The 16341-nt window shown below is 32.6% G+C and overlaps 1 pseudogene; it reads right to left on the bottom strand.

Moving 5' to 3' along the window:
- Positions 1-12797: 12797 nt before the first annotated feature.
- On the bottom strand, positions 12798-14403 carry LOC143534117 (uncharacterized; annotated as a pseudogene).
- Positions 14404-16341: the final 1938 nt, after the last annotated feature.

Here is a 16341-nt window from a genome sequence, read left to right as displayed (position 1 = left end):
AGAATATAATTAAATTAAAAAGTAAATGAATAGTGTTTTATGAGAAAGAAAAAATCTCCTTTTTAATATATATAATAATGTGTGTTTATGGGTTGGTTACTTGGTTGTCTTTAAAAAATAGGAGGTTTTGAATTAAGTCTTTCTTATATGATAGAAATTTATTATTAAAAAAATATGTAAGTAAGAAATGTGTTGAGGCTTTTCTTTATTAAATGATTATTTGGATTACTGGCGAACTTCTGGCCCACCATAGATGGAAAAAACAACTATCTAATTTGAAACACGTTATTTTTTTTAGGGAAAATTTTTAAAATAATCCATTTATATAATGTGGTTTCAAATTTGTATCTCCTAATTTAAGTTTCTAACTTTGTCCCTTTGGTATCTCATCGCCGGCGACATGTTAGCGAACACCGACGATGTGTTGACATAACATATAGTTGACGATGCGTTATGTTGCTAACATAGGGTAGCAACGATATTTATATATATATATATAGCAAATATCTATGCTAATACTGAGTCTGTGTAACTTGAAGTTTATGACACTTTTGGTTGCATTCTGTCTAGTTTGGGAATAAAAGGATGAGCCACAAGGCTTCAAACCTCTATGAATGCAACTTCTAATTATGTAACTTTTATATAAGGCTGTTGATTTTATTCGGGCTTAGGGACACCGGGTTTGTTGCTAGGCATGCCGTGCTAAAGGCAGAAGCAGGAAAAATTGTTAAGTACGAGAAGGCGTGTGTGGAGAATCAACACGCCTTCATTCCTTTTGATTTTGACACATTCAGGTCTCTTGCCCCCGATGCTATTGCGTTTCTAAAAAGAGTTCAGCGGGTCGTGCACAGTAACTCATCGACGCCGAAGAACAATAACTTTGTTTTCAGTAGGATCGGTTTTGCCATTCAAAAGGGGGTGGCGGCGCAGCTTGTTGCCCGCGTACCTGCCTCTTTATTATAGTTGGATCCTTCTATTTTTAATATAAAGTTACTGATTGTAAAGGGAACAATTTTATTCTAAATGATGTGTATATACTAAATAATTCTATTTTATTATATGGTGTGTCTTTTATATATATATTCAACAAACAGATATCCTACAAGCACAAGAAAACACAGAATACAACTTTTGACATATGAACTGTGTTTGATTGGATGGAATGAGATGATACATAATGAATATGGTATTCCATTCTATAGGCTAAAGTGCTAAACCGAACACAACTTTTTATGTGTTTGATTGGAAGGTATATGATGTCACGCAATTTGGAATATAAGTATTACTTTCAATCATAAACTACAACAAAAAGAAATTTATATTGCACAACGAAAGATATGTCTAATATTCGTCTTTAAAGATTAAAAGTAAATTATTTATTTGATATAGTCAGCAATAATATACATGTTTTTTTAGCAAAGGTGTATTTGGGCTCAATAACGTGTTTCTTTATAGCTCAGCCGATTAGGTATATATCCATATCCAAGATGGAGTTACAATCGTCCATTGTTAGTTTGATATTTAAGGACAAGGTTGTAAAAGACGCTAAACGGACCCTAGACGGCCGACTGAGGAGTTGGGTGTACTCGGAAAGTACTCGGACATGGTAAATATAAAGAAAATTATATTTTGGATATCATATATATGTCAAATATCATAAGTTTACTAATACTTATAACAAAATAGGTAAATATCAATATAAATAAAAAATATATATTTTTAAATAATGAAATATTCTAAAACTTACTAATCACTAATTAAAAATAATGATATTTGTTCTTTAATATTATTGAAATACGAATTACGTTTTATTTTGAGTCAAAATAGGCCCAAGTTCACCGACAAGATGTGATTCTTGCTGAGGTTAACCACCATTGCCCGATTCTTAGTAACTAGATGGATTTACAGAAACTCGCCCCGGCGACATACCTTGTAGCGAGTACTCGGAGAGTGCTCGGCCTTGTAATCCTACTTTTACAACATGCTTGAGGATGACGCCAAGCCATCCCAGAAGGAAGCCGATTAGCTTGTAAAACCCCCTGATTTGCTTACCTAGAGAAATGTTGGCAAATAGTAAAGTTCAAGCTTGGGTCTCCCCCGTAGAAGTTTGGAGAAACCAACTGCGCTACCTTTTCTAAAATCGATAAATATGATAAATGTAAACTATAATCATATATAAGGAGGGATATCAAAGTTAATTGCTATCGATTTATAAACACGCCAAACTATCACATCCTCATAAAACTTCTCTCTCATTTTATAAAGTTAGGAACTCATATAAGACTATGTGTAGTGGAGGGGCTACAGAATGCATAGTAAGTGGGTAATTTCCATTTATATAGCTGCATCTCATTCAGTCTATAAACTGAAGTACATATTTACTCCCAATGCAATAATTCAGACACTTTGCATCTTCATCATAATTTCATCATCACTTTAATTAGTTGTCTTGTCACCAATATTGGCAAAAATGCATGTGATTAGGAACATTGTGTTGAACTGACCCAATACCAAACTACATATTTGTTGTATAGAAACAGACTGTCACTTGAAGATGTGCTTCAAAAAACCCTGAAGAGAATACAACAATAAGTATTCTTGATCCTAACACTTTTTTGTCTTCTAATACAGAATGATCATAACTTTACTTCCTGAATTTAGAGAACGAAAAATTCACCTGTCTAGCAAGCATTAGAAATATTGACACCTTTCACACATGGTTCTACAAATTATGTTTGGTGAGCAAAAGGAAACTCATACTAAAGAATAAAAAAAATATATTTGAATGTATTGGCAGCGAAGGTAAATGAAGGAATGTAAAGTGATAAACATGAATGAATGCAAACAAATGAGCATAAACAAATTTTAATGAACGAGTTGAAACAAACATTCACAAACATAACTAAAATGAACAAAAACGTTTGCTCATGTTCGTTCGTGTATTAAATAAACAACCATAAACGAATCACTGAACGATCAGTTCGTTTAAATGCCTATATGATAATACTGAAACTGAAAGATCCTTACATTTGTAATTCGTCTCCATTCGATCCGGTCCGTTCAAGCTCATCGCCTTCTTTTTCCATCACCACCATATCTGTTTGTCATTTGCATAAAATTTTTCTCCTGTTTTAGTTTCCACCCTTTCCTTCCAGACAACATTACTAAGCCCGTAAGCATTCAAGCCTTTTGTTGGGTTTTCTTGTTTTGTGTAATGTCAAAAGTCGGAACTTGTTTATTATAACAACTGAGATTATTGTGTTGCTTAGTCGACATAATATAGTCTTTGGGACTCACTTGAAAATAAAAGTATATTAATGCCAGATGTAGCCACTAAGATTTTATTAACTTGACAAATAGCACAAATAATCCAAGAGTCGGTATTTTGGTCTTTTGATAAACAAAATTAACAAAACATTTAAACGTGGTTAGTTGGTTGGACTTTAATGGATATGAAAATAAAACTATAGAAATAAAAAAGAACAAAATTAATCTAATGGAATAAACGGGTTATATGGGTGTCAAACCACAAGAACTAAAACTGTGTTTATAACTCTTTTAACTTATATACATGGTGCATAGACGGGATATTAGCACCACTTCTAATAGCGTCACCAAGTAAATTAGATGCGAAACCCAAGGCTCCAAAAAAGGCTAATCATCCATCTGTAAAATCTCATCTAAAATTTTCAAACCGTTGCTTTAAAGATTGCACTTGAGCCTGCACGTCACGAAAAGATTTATAACAATCACATTTCAGTTAACCTCGTTAAAAGAATAGTACAAAATTACCCTTTGAATGAGTAAATGCAGTTCGATCATGTTTAGCTGACTCTGCTAAGCTTTATATTGTCATGTGTTTTCAACACTTTGTAATCTCTAAAACCTCTAGAGAAAACATGTATATAATACAAGAACAAAACAGAGTTAAAGCTTGAATCAACTCATATATAAACGAGTCGAACCAACTATGGCTAGTTTAGACTACTATTATTATATAATGTATTTTGGTTACACATTACATTTAATGGTTACACAAAAGCCATGGATATGTGTCTTATGATATTGTACACAATGAGGACATGTATCGATGTTTCTAATGTATTTTGGTTATACATTACAGTCTGTGTTTACTCCAATTTTCATGAAGTGGATGCGTGTGCCATAAGTATGAATACATGATATGCAAATTAAAGGTGACATTACAGGTGCTCACATATAATTAAAGAGGGAGAGAGAGAGAGAGAGAGATAACAAAGAGATACTAAGAATTCTTAGTGAGTGGGTAATTTTCATTTATACAACTAAAGCATCTAGTTCAGTCTATAAACTGAAGTACTGATTTATTTCCAATACAACAACACAGACACTTTGCATCTTCATCATCGTAATCCCAATACAAACATTTATTTTATTTTCACATAAACACATCTTTTCTACTTGTACTTAACAACCCATTTCAGCATTCTTGATCTTCTTCCTATGGACACATCTTTCAGGCTAGGTGGTGATGGTTATGGTGGTGAAGAAGAACTTGAACTTGGTCTAGGATTGAGTCTTACTTCTGGTGCCTATGCTCAATCCTCCAATGGTCCTCTAAGGTTAATAGTATGCACCCTTTTATGTCATGTGATTTTTTTTTCTTTCAGTTGTGAAACCATAAAAACAACGGATCGAAATAAATGAACCAATTGAGAAACCGATGGATCGATTATGATTTTTTAAATAAACAGCTTTTGTTATGGTTATTTATATACAAATAGCGGAATTAACTGAATCATACAAACGTTAAATAGTTAGAAGCCTAAAAGTACAATGAACAAACCAAGATACGCAAACAACTTATATATATATGTCAGCCAAGATACACATACATTTTTGTTTAAACCCTGCACATATATGTCAGCCCTACACAAGCCTTCCGCGAAATATTGTGTAGGGTTATTTTTTGGTTTAGTGTTTATGACGGCAGAACCTGTTTATCCTCACGATAATAACCTCGAACTTGTGAATAATAGAATAATTAACAACTTACAATTACAAGAGTACATATAATGAAATTAAAAAAATAAAAAAGAAAATTACAATTTTAAACTTCGTCAACAAGTTGCATTTGAATTTTGGATAATATTGATTAGAATTTGAAAAAAGTATAAATTATTAAAACTAAATTATAAAACATATTATGTGCAACATTCTTAACAAAACACTTTCTTGAATAAAAATTATGATGAATGGTTTAATTAAAAGAATATAAAACTTGAAACTTACTAAACCATTTATTAGTTACAAAAAAAATGAATAAGTGTATTTATGTCAAAACTCTTATTTTTTATTTTTTATTTTTTGGACAGAAACGTTTATGTTAAGAAAAGTTTGGTAAAAACTTAAAACACTAAGTTTGGTAAAAAGATCAAAAGGTTTTTTTTGGACAGAAACGTTTCCTTCAAGAAAAGTATTTTGATCTTTTTGCGAATCATTCAAGTTTGGCAGAGAAGATTACAAGTTTTTCTTCGAATAAGCGTATTTATAATTTATATTTTTTTTCGAATCATTCAAGTTTTGCATATCATGTATTCATACTTAAAACACTAAGTTTGGTAAAAAGATCAAAAGGTTTTTTTTGGACAGATGCGTTTCCTTCAAGAAAAGTATTTTGATTTTTTTGCGAATCATTCAAGTTTGGCAGAGAAGATTACAAGTTTTTCTTCGAATAAGCGTATTTATAATTTATATTTTTTTTCGAATCATTCAAGTTTTGCATATCATGTATTCATACTTAAAACACTAAGTTTGGTAAAAAGATCAAAAGGTTTTTTTTGGACAGATGCGTTTCCTTCAAGAAAAGTATTTTGATTTTTTTGCGAATCATTCAAGTTTGGCAGAGAAGATTACAAGTTTTTCTTCGAATAAGCGTATTTATAATTTATATTTTTTTTCGAATCATTCAAGTTTTGCATATCATGTATTCATACTTAAAACACTAAGTTTGGTAAAAAGATCAAAAGGTTTTTTTTGGACTGAAACGTTTCCTTCAAGAAAAGTCTTTTGATTTTTTTGCGAATCATTCAAGTTTGGCAGAGAAGATTACAAGTTTTTCTTGTCGATTAAATTTTTTGGTTCAAAGAATATTGATTTAAGATTTCAATTTAAGTACCAACGAACAAGAAGGAAAAAGATGGGTGATCAACAAAATAATCAAGTCGTAGGGCCAAGTAATCAAGTCCGTTTTCCCAAAGAACCGAGTTCCCTCTCGATTCAGTTTCCGATTCTTACGTCCACTAATTACAAGATGGGTGATCAACCAAATAATCAAGTCGTAGGGCCCTGTTACTTGTCTCGATGTTTAGGGCTTTGAGTATTCTCATTGGATTTGGGTTTCATTGTCATCCCTAGTCATATCTGCCTTACGGGTTACGGGCCAATATTGTGTTAAACTTTTCAATCTGAACACGACTCATTATATTATTCATAAAAACTGAAAATTAACTTGCAAACACTTAAAAACGTGTAACTGAATGCCTATTTAACCTAATTTATCTAGACTTGTTATATGGTTGGCGGGTGGACATGTAATAATCAAGATATAGGCTAAATCAAACATAAATGAGTTAATTGGCGACCTGCTTGTTTAAACCGGTTAGTGATTCGGTTTGCTTAGTTAAGTGAATTTGAATAAGTCATCTCAAAAACAAATTATCTGTTAACGGAATTTCAAAGTAACTTTCACATCATGTCAGAATTTGATACCCTTGTAATATCAAAACATCCCCCCCCCCCCCTATGAGATTAAGAATTAAAACAAGATTAAAAAAAGAAGCTAAAACACAAGTAATTATTTCCTTGTAATAAAAAATTCAATGAATTTAACATTTTCAATCAATAAATTGTGTTTTCGCTTTCCAGTTTCCAATTTATTTTCTATGCTTATTAATATTTCCATTTTTAGCTTGATTAGTTAGTGGTTTAATTGACTGTTAAGTCCAATTTTATTATGTTTTTAACTAGACGGCCCATGCTAATTTTATCCTCTAGAAGACTAGAAGGTTATTTTTGATTAATCTCTCATTAGCAGTTCTCAAAACTAAATTTTCGTTTGTATGCTTAAGGTCAATTCATCATTTTTGATAAAAAAAAAAAAAAAAAAGATTTAGATTGTCTTGAACCTATTATTCTTGACCGAATTGGCATGCTGGATAAAGTTTTTTCTTTTAATCTTCGTCAAATTGATTCATAAAAACGGTGTTGAGACTAATAAAACCAGTAACGAAGCATGGACGAAAACATGAGGAGGGGGAAGGGGGCTCAAAATTTTTGTTTATGTTAGTTTATTTGGTTTGCAACACTAAATCTTACATTTCTCACCCACCATTTCTCGTCCACGTGTTCTTTCGCGATCTACGTTTCCAAAATGATACAAGGCAAAATGACAACTCATTTTATGTATACGTGATTAGGTGTGGCATGTACCTTCTTGTGTCTAGCTGTGTACCCATGATATATTGTTCTTGATATGTCATAATCTAAAAAGAATCTTTTGCCCTCCTCATGTAGCAATTAGGTATACCAAATTTTTTGGTGGAGAACCTAACTAGTCTACTTAAAAATGGTCATACATATATAGTCATATATTATATTTTGTTACTGATTAGTCAACTCTTCTTTTTAATGAAATGGAATGTTAAAAAATTTATCATAGAACCAAAAGTTTGTCTATTAGGTTCACAAAATGAAAATCAAACCATTATACACACACCAAATTGTAGATACCACACAAGATTATAGAAAATTCTACTCTTATTTGATTCAGGGTCATATAAATGGGATTATAAGAAAATATAAGGTTACATTCTGGTAATGGTTTTGGCATATTTAATCATTTGGCCATATTTAACATTAAACAGTCAATGTTAATATTGGGAGTTATGATAATATGGTTGTTCAGTCACCTAATTTAGCCTTATAATTTTAGCCTTGATCACATGTTTAGGGGTAAATTAGTTATTTGGAAGTGTTGCATAAATTATAGACGAAGCTGGAAATTCTATTGAAAATATTATATTAAACGATTATATATCTTTATTGTTCAATGATTTCTAAAGGAGCCTGGAAATTCTGTTGAAAATATCAATTTACTGATTAATATTGACCCTTGGTCAAAATTTAAGTTATGGCATTTAAGTATGTATCTTTGTTAATTATGGTTGATCCGTTGCAACCCCATAACTATGGCATTCATATCTTTTATATAACTTTTAATTGGTTTACTTGGGATGTTGTATAAAGCTTTTGGTGGGAAGGTTGATGATTTCATAAATGATGACTCTGTCTGGTAGTACATATTCAAACTTAAGGGCCAGATACATCATTGAATTGGCAACCTTTGCCCGCCTTCAAACAAGACGTCACGATTTCTTCAAATGCATGTGCAGGACACCGAGAACGAGGGTGATATGTGCCATCTAGTTCATGTCCATGTCTGCATACATGTCATCCTCTTTATTTATTTTGTTAACTTTGTTTGATTAATGTTTTTTAATCAAGGGATTACTCCATAGAATAGTAACCAACTTTAAAAGTTGTTTCAATTAAGTTACTAATAAAAACTTTTGTTCCAATCAGATTATTGAACTTTCATTTTTGTCCAAATCCTAGATATTTTACCTGGATAGTAGGTAATATAGGTTTTTTTTTTATTTTTCAGTGTTTTACTTTGCATAATAACTTTTAAATGTTGCGAAAATTAGTAAAAATGCGAAATATAATTTTAAAATTCCGAAAATTTGCAAAAAAAAGTGCAAAAAATTGCAAAAATTGAAAAAAAAATAGAAAATGTTCAAATTTTTTTTTTTTAAAAAATTGCAATAAATTACAATCATTTTAGTTATATTGTTAACAGGTGGCAAATGGGTTGGGTCGAAACGGGTCATGGGTCGAAACGGGTCATGGGTCGGAACGGGTTAGGGTCGAAACGGGTCACTTAAAAAGGTTGTTTTGGTTCGAGTCGGAACGTGATACGGTCAACAGGTTCGGGTTAGAACAGGTCAAGGTCGGAACGTGTCAAAACGGGTTTCGGGTCAGTTTTTTTTTTACCGACGAATTAACGCGTTTTCAACACGTTACAGCTCGTTTTAACAGCAAAAGCTCGTTTAAGTGATTTTTCAGTTCGTTTCAGCACTTAACAGCTAGTTTAAGCGAATTTTTAGTTCGTTTCAGCACCTAACAGCTCGTTTAAGCGATTTCTCAGTTTGTTTCAACACTTAACAGCTCGTTTAAGCGACTTTTCAGTTCATTTCAGCACCTAATAGGTTGTTTAAGCGATTTTTCAGTTCGTTTCAGCACCTAACAGCTCGTTAAAGCGATTTTTCAGTTCGTTTCAGCACTTAACAGCTCGTTTAAGCGAATTTTCAGTTCGTTTCAGCACCTAACAGCTCGTTTACGCGATTTTTTCAGTTCGTTTCGGCACCTAACAGCTCGTTTAAGCGATTTTTCAGTTCGTTTCAGCACTTAACAGCTTGTTTAAGTGATTTTTCGGTCGGAATGGGTTCAGGTAGGAAAGGTTAAAACGGGTTTCAGGTTGGGTTTTTTTGGTTTTTTTTGAACGAGGACAACCGACGAAACATTTTAGTTTTTTTTTTGTTTTTTTTGTTTTTGTTTTATATTTTGAATTATGGTTTTTTGAATTTTTTTTTTGAGGGTTTTTTTTAAAAAAAAAAACCTAGATTACCTGCTATCCAGGTAAAATATCTAGGATTGGAACAAAAATAAAAGTTCAATGACCTGATTGGAACAAAAGTTATTATCAGTGACCTGATTGGAACAACTTTCAAAGTTGGTTACTATTCTATGGAGTAATCCCTTTAATTAATGGTGCAAAAATAAAAGAAATAGTGCGGATGCCCATGTTTCCACGTATGTCGTAACTGTATGAGAATAGTGGAGTAGTTAGTTTCTTTTTATCCTTTTAAATAGTGTGTTCATGAATGAATTAATATGGAGACGAATTTTATGATCTAGATATTCCTTCTAGATTTCGTTCCAAGTTCCTTTCTTAATTTCTTTTGGCCATTGATCAGCTCGACCCACAACAGAGGGACATGTCTAATAAACTATAAACATAGCACCAACTTGGTCCATCGCAACGTGCGGGTATGATTACTAATTTACTAAAGTTATGCCAGTGTGTTTTCTATAGGGTCCTACTAGGGACACCCCAAACACCCCCTATACGCCTCGTGTAGGGATATACGAAAGCATGTAGGAGGGTGTTTGGTGTCCTTAGAAAACCCATTTTTATAAAGAAACTAGTATTATGAACCCCGCGTTGCAGGGGAGGGGGTGTGAAACTGAAACCATAGAAAGTCACGACGTCCAAACAATAACCAAAATCTGTCGTTTTAAATTATAGAAAGTTTCAAAGGACTCGAGTGCTAATTCATTGTATTGCATTATAAATCGTGACGCCATAACAATATACATATCAATATTTTATGGATCATCGCCACCTGCATATCTTTTACTTTCACCCATTTAAAAGAAAGTGATCAAATTATGGTGAAAATTAGTTGCAAATTTTACAATAAAAGGCGAGCATCACAGTCCTCCATGCTCAATTACGCATCATCGCATACAAGATCAAGAAAGTTTTAGAAAGCTCTGAAACGATAACTCATTTAGTCATTGTAACTGCAAATACATTGTCACACGCGTTATAGCGGATCAAGCGTTATTAACCTAAAGGTAAAGTAATGCAGCAGTTTCAAATGATCCAAAAGTTATAACTTAAAAATAATTTAGACATCCTAACTACATAACACTAAGGTTAGTGTACGTTTGATCATAGAAAGATGTTGATTATATATTTGTATGTACTATTTACCAAAAAGTAGCTGGTTACAAAAGGAAGTGTTTGTTGACCTAAGTCTCATAATATTCACTGCATTTGCCTATGGTTTTACATCTCGTTGCTATATTCCTTATATCTACAAAAGTATGGGTTTGTGGATATGTATTTAACTTGATTAAGCACTAAGCAACATTGGCGATGGTACCTGTGGATTTATGATGATGTGGATTTATGATGATAGTACACTTCCATTGCGGTGACTTATTAGTCTTTGTGATTACAAATATGCATTCCTATTACTTGGATGACTCGATGTAGTCGAAGCTTTGTCTTTCTCTTTGCCAATGACTCGTTAAATTAGGGATCAACACGTCAAGTATCAATCTGTAAAAAACAATGAACTCATACAGTCAACAGAATGTTACATGTAAGAAAGTTACCTTGCATTACCAACATCGTCTACTAACATTGCCAACATCATAGCGAAAATGGAATGTTCATATAATATCACCAAGCAACATGTTCATTATATAAACATAAATAATAACACCTAGCAAAACAAAGAAATGAAGGCCTTGTGGTATTAAAAAAAGTGCAGTTATAGTATAACATCAATAAAAACTATTAACATTAGCAACAATGACATGTTCATATATCAACCTAAATGATAGCCCCGAGCCACCAACATAAATTATACCAATTAGTAAATTAAACAATCATTTGCAACAGTCAAATAATAGATGTTAACACTGATGATAAACAATTCTATGTAACCAACTTAATTGCAAAAACATGAATCCTTTACATATGATGAAATGTAAGGAAGAGACTTGAAACACATAATACAAAGAGCAACATATGCACTACAAAAAGAACAGTCTTTATGTGCCTCCTAAAGCATATGAGGCGGGTATGTTAAGTTTGCATACTACAACTCTTTTAATTATAAATCGGTCGATTACCGATGTTGTTTCATATCAAAAGGATCAAACATACCAAGCACAAATCAATATTATTCAAAATTTTGCCTTCAGAGAATATATCGAACACTTGTCACTTAAATATATTGTTTCGTCTAGCACAAACCATATGAACTTCGCCCATGTTCAACAAAGTAACACCGTCGCCGGATTCTCGATTGAGTCCCTCTTTCGATTTCAAACAACCATCTCATAATAATACACATCAATTATCCTCATCCGGTTTCATCGCTTCCAAAATGTTAAGATGATAAGATCACAGATTTTGGGAGACCTGAAAACTCGACATGGTCGTCTGCTAGAGAATAACATCGGAGGAGGAGGAGGAGGAGGAGGAGAGGGCTTTGTGAGGCTACAATGGTTACACATATAGAGTGGAGAGACGGGATAAGATGGTGGATCTGGTCCAATGAAAAAAAGGTACAAAAATTGATTCACAATGTACCAAATTTGTTGCATAATCCTCAGTTATATAAATATTTATAAATTATTTGTGATATAATGTCAAAACATGTGACAAGACAAAAAGGCTTAGTGCTGGTTGGTAGTTCCCATGTGAAATTTTTGCAACTTTACACTAATTATTGATAAGAAGTTGCTATTACTAATTCATATTTTATGTGAAGTCAATCACATTTTTGTTTGGTCATTATGTGATACAGATGAACTATTTTGTGATATAAGACTATTCTCATTAACAATCTTACAATCTCAATTTCACATTATAAAATTAATTTCTTTTATCTCAATCTACAAAAGTTAACCCACTCCAATCTTTTACTCTCATTAACAACCCCATCTCATCCTCTTTTTACTAAATAAATTCAATTTATAATTAGTTTTGATTAACTATATAAATATAATTAAGTAATTATATTTTTTTAAATATAAAAAACTTTAAATATATATATATATATATTAATCAAACACATTTTATAAAATAGATAACAATAAGTTACAATAGTAGCATGAAATACAAAATTACACATATTAATGATACAAAACCACATACTTATTCATCAACACCAAATTTCTGCCATATATGCTCAATTAAATCGTTTTTTAGAATGTTATGAGCTTCTCTATTACGAAGTTGTGCCCTATTCGTCATATAACTGGATAGGCTTGCAATTCGTTCAGTAGAGTATTGAAAGAGTGGTTCATCATCTTCACTAGAACTCCTTCGTTGTCGGTTTGTAGGCCTATCATTAAGAAATTCGGATGGATCATAATAGTTAAGGTACGTGTCCCGTTCATCCTCAACAATCATATTATGCATGATGATACATGCAACATAACTTTCCCCATGGTATCTTTGTCCCACAACTTACATGGGTGACATAGAAATGCAAAACGAGCTTGTAGAACTCCAAATGCTCGTTCCACATCTTTTCTAGCGGCCTCTTGATGTTTAGCGAACAACTTGTGCTTTCGAAGCTGTGGACAAGTTATTGACTTGACAAATGCGGCCCATGAAGGATATATACCATCAGTAAGATAGTATGCCATATTATAATCCCGACCATTCAAGACGTAGCTCACATTTTGTGCCCGACCTGTCAACACATCATCAAAAATAGGAGATCTTTGGAGGACGTTAATGTCATTGCACGTACCCGGTGTTCCAAAGAACGCATGTCATATCCATAAGTCATATGATACAACGGCTTCCAAAATGATTGTTGGTTTACCGCTTCGACCTGCATATTGCCCAGCCCAAGCAGTGGGACAGTTTTTCCATTCCCAGTGCATGCAATCAATGCTACCAATCATACCTGGAAATCCGCGTTCTTCCCCGACATGAAGTAATCTTCTTAAATCATCTTCATTGGGCCTTCTAAGGTATTCTTGACGAAAACATGAAATGACACCTTTAATGAACTTTAGAAGAGAATCCCTTGTTACAGTGTCACTCATTCTCAAATATTCAACTTGTGCATCTGTTGATGTCCCGTAAGCCAACACTCGCATAGCGCCGGTACATTTCTGCAAGTTTGAAAGGCCTTTTCTTCCTGTAGCATCACATCTTTGTTGAAAATATACATCATTTGCGGTAACAGCGACCACTATACGGAGGAATAATGGTTTGCGCATTCGAAATCTACGCCGAAATGTGTCTTCACCATATGTTAGGCTGTCAACAAAGTAGTCTTTCATCAAACGTTCCTCCCCATGCTCGCATTCACGATCACAATACCTTCTTCTTGATCTAGGAGGATGATCTCCTATGATCATATTTAAGCTTATAATAAATTCTGTAATTATGTAATCAAGTTGCCGATTTTGCTCAGCAACCCTAGCTTCCCATTCATCAAATTCATTTGAGTTAGATGAATCGGAACTCTCCGATGGGTAATCATTCAGAGACATTTTCCAAATACTTAAGAAAGGAAGAGTTATTATTGGATAATACTCTGTCAATGTTATACTCTCATTTATATAGAATAATATTAACCTGATATTGGTAGATTATTTATCTAAACAAAATCTAAGCATCCAGTAACATGGTGACACGTGAAAACAAAGATAATTTTTGGATATCTAGTTGATAACGCCAGATTATGTTATCTAAACAAAATCCAAGCAATGAGTAAAACAGTGACACGTGTCAACGAAGATAATGTTGGATATGTAGTTGATAATGCCATATTATTTTATCTAAACAAAATCCAAGCAATGAGTAAAATGGTGACACGTGGCAACGAATATAAGTTGGATATGTAATTGATAATGCCAGATTATTTTATCTAAACAAAATCCAAGCAATGAGTAAAACCGTGACATGTGGCAACGAAGATAATGTTGGATATGTAGTTGATAATGCTAGATTATCTTATATATACAAAAAACTAAACATCCAGTAAAACAAAGATACTGTTGGATATATAGTACATATGCATTACAAACTAGTGAAATAGATTACATATGAAACATATTACATGCATAAAGTTTGAAAATTGATGATTCATTGTAGGAATATGAAATCAGATAGAAATGGAAGGTGTGAGTGAATATGAAATTTCTTATAATATTTATAGGGTTAAAATACGAATTTAGATATTTATTTTATTTTTGTGAACAAGTAATGTTTGATTTTTTTGATTATAAATCTTATCCTAAAAATCTGACTAACCAATAGAAAACTAGTGGTTCAAATAAGATAATTAATACATATATATAATTAATTAGTGAGAATAAACTAGAAAAAAGAAAATAAAATTACATCAACTCACATTGTGACGTGGTCACAAGTTGGCCAAATTTGAGATTGCAATCTCGTTTGAGCCACCGAACCGATTGGTGAATTAAGGCCATTTTTCTTTTTTTTTTTCAAAAATGTTTGGGTTTGCAATCTTGGATTACCAATGTCAAAACATTTGACAAGACAAAAAGGCTTAGTACTAGTTGGCAGTTCCCATGTGAAATTTATGCAACTTTACACTAATTATTATTATTGATAAGACGTTGCTATCACATTTTTGTTTGGCCATTACTGATAGAGATATACTATTTTATCATAGAAAAATGAAGAGAAGTTGATAATAAAGTACTACTTTATACACAACCCTCTGTCATACATACTATCCCACGTGAATAAAGTGTATACACAAGTAAATTCAAACTTACAAGTCTTGTTGATTTACAATTGTTTAGAGCATTCTCTGCAAAGTGATTTTTATAATTATAAAGACTTAATATGTAATTTGTGTCCACCGTTAAGTCCCAACGGTAGTTTTTTTTTTTGGTAAAAAGTCGACATTAATAACCTTGCAATTTGCAGCCCTGTGGTTTTTAAAAAAATACAATTTGAACCCTCGTTAAAACGATTTCCCTCAAAAAAAAAAAACAAAACTGTCCACCAAGGGTTTCGAAACCGGGTCTAGCCACACTAAGTAACAAGTATAACACTCGCAACCAACTAGAACACCATAAATATTCCAACCTTTCCCAAATCAAAAACCTCCAATCACTCCTCTCCTTGACGACGACAACCTCTCACTCACCACTCTAAAAGCCACTAATCAACGACTCATAGGTTGAGGCTGCAATCTTTCTTGAAAAAGCTATTTTTTTAACGAAATTCTCACATGAAAAACCCAATTTTATCAAAATAATTTAATAATATTAAACCAAAATCATGTTCCACAACAATCCCATTTCAAAAAAAGAAAACAAAAAAAAACATATTTTGATAAAAAGAATCTAAAGAACACATCTTACATGAATTCTAACGAAGTTATCACATGAAAACCCCAAAAATTTGAACACGGGGCCGGCCCGTATGCATAGTGACCCAAAACTAGGGCTTTGGCCCCCAACTTTTTAACGCCCCATTTATTTTTAAAAGTTATCTATATATATATATGTTCTAAATCTGTATTTTAACAAAACAAATATTCTAGTGTAGTGGTAAGTGGCTGAATGCTTAATTCTGTACGCTAAGGATCGAATTCCTTCCTCCTTATTTTTTGTTCTTTTTTTTCTTTTATCTCCTTCTTAGGGAAGGTCGAAAGG

This window comes from Bidens hawaiensis, unplaced genomic scaffold (genome assembly GCF_021521415.1).
Source record: "Bidens hawaiensis isolate Kalapana, Puna unplaced genomic scaffold, B.hawaiensis_p1.1 tig00010069_1, whole genome shotgun sequence".
NCBI classification, from domain to species: domain Eukaryota; kingdom Viridiplantae; phylum Streptophyta; class Magnoliopsida; order Asterales; family Asteraceae; genus Bidens; species Bidens hawaiensis.
Note: the sequence above shows the minus strand (reverse complement) of the source record. Positions and strands in the feature narration are given on the sequence as shown.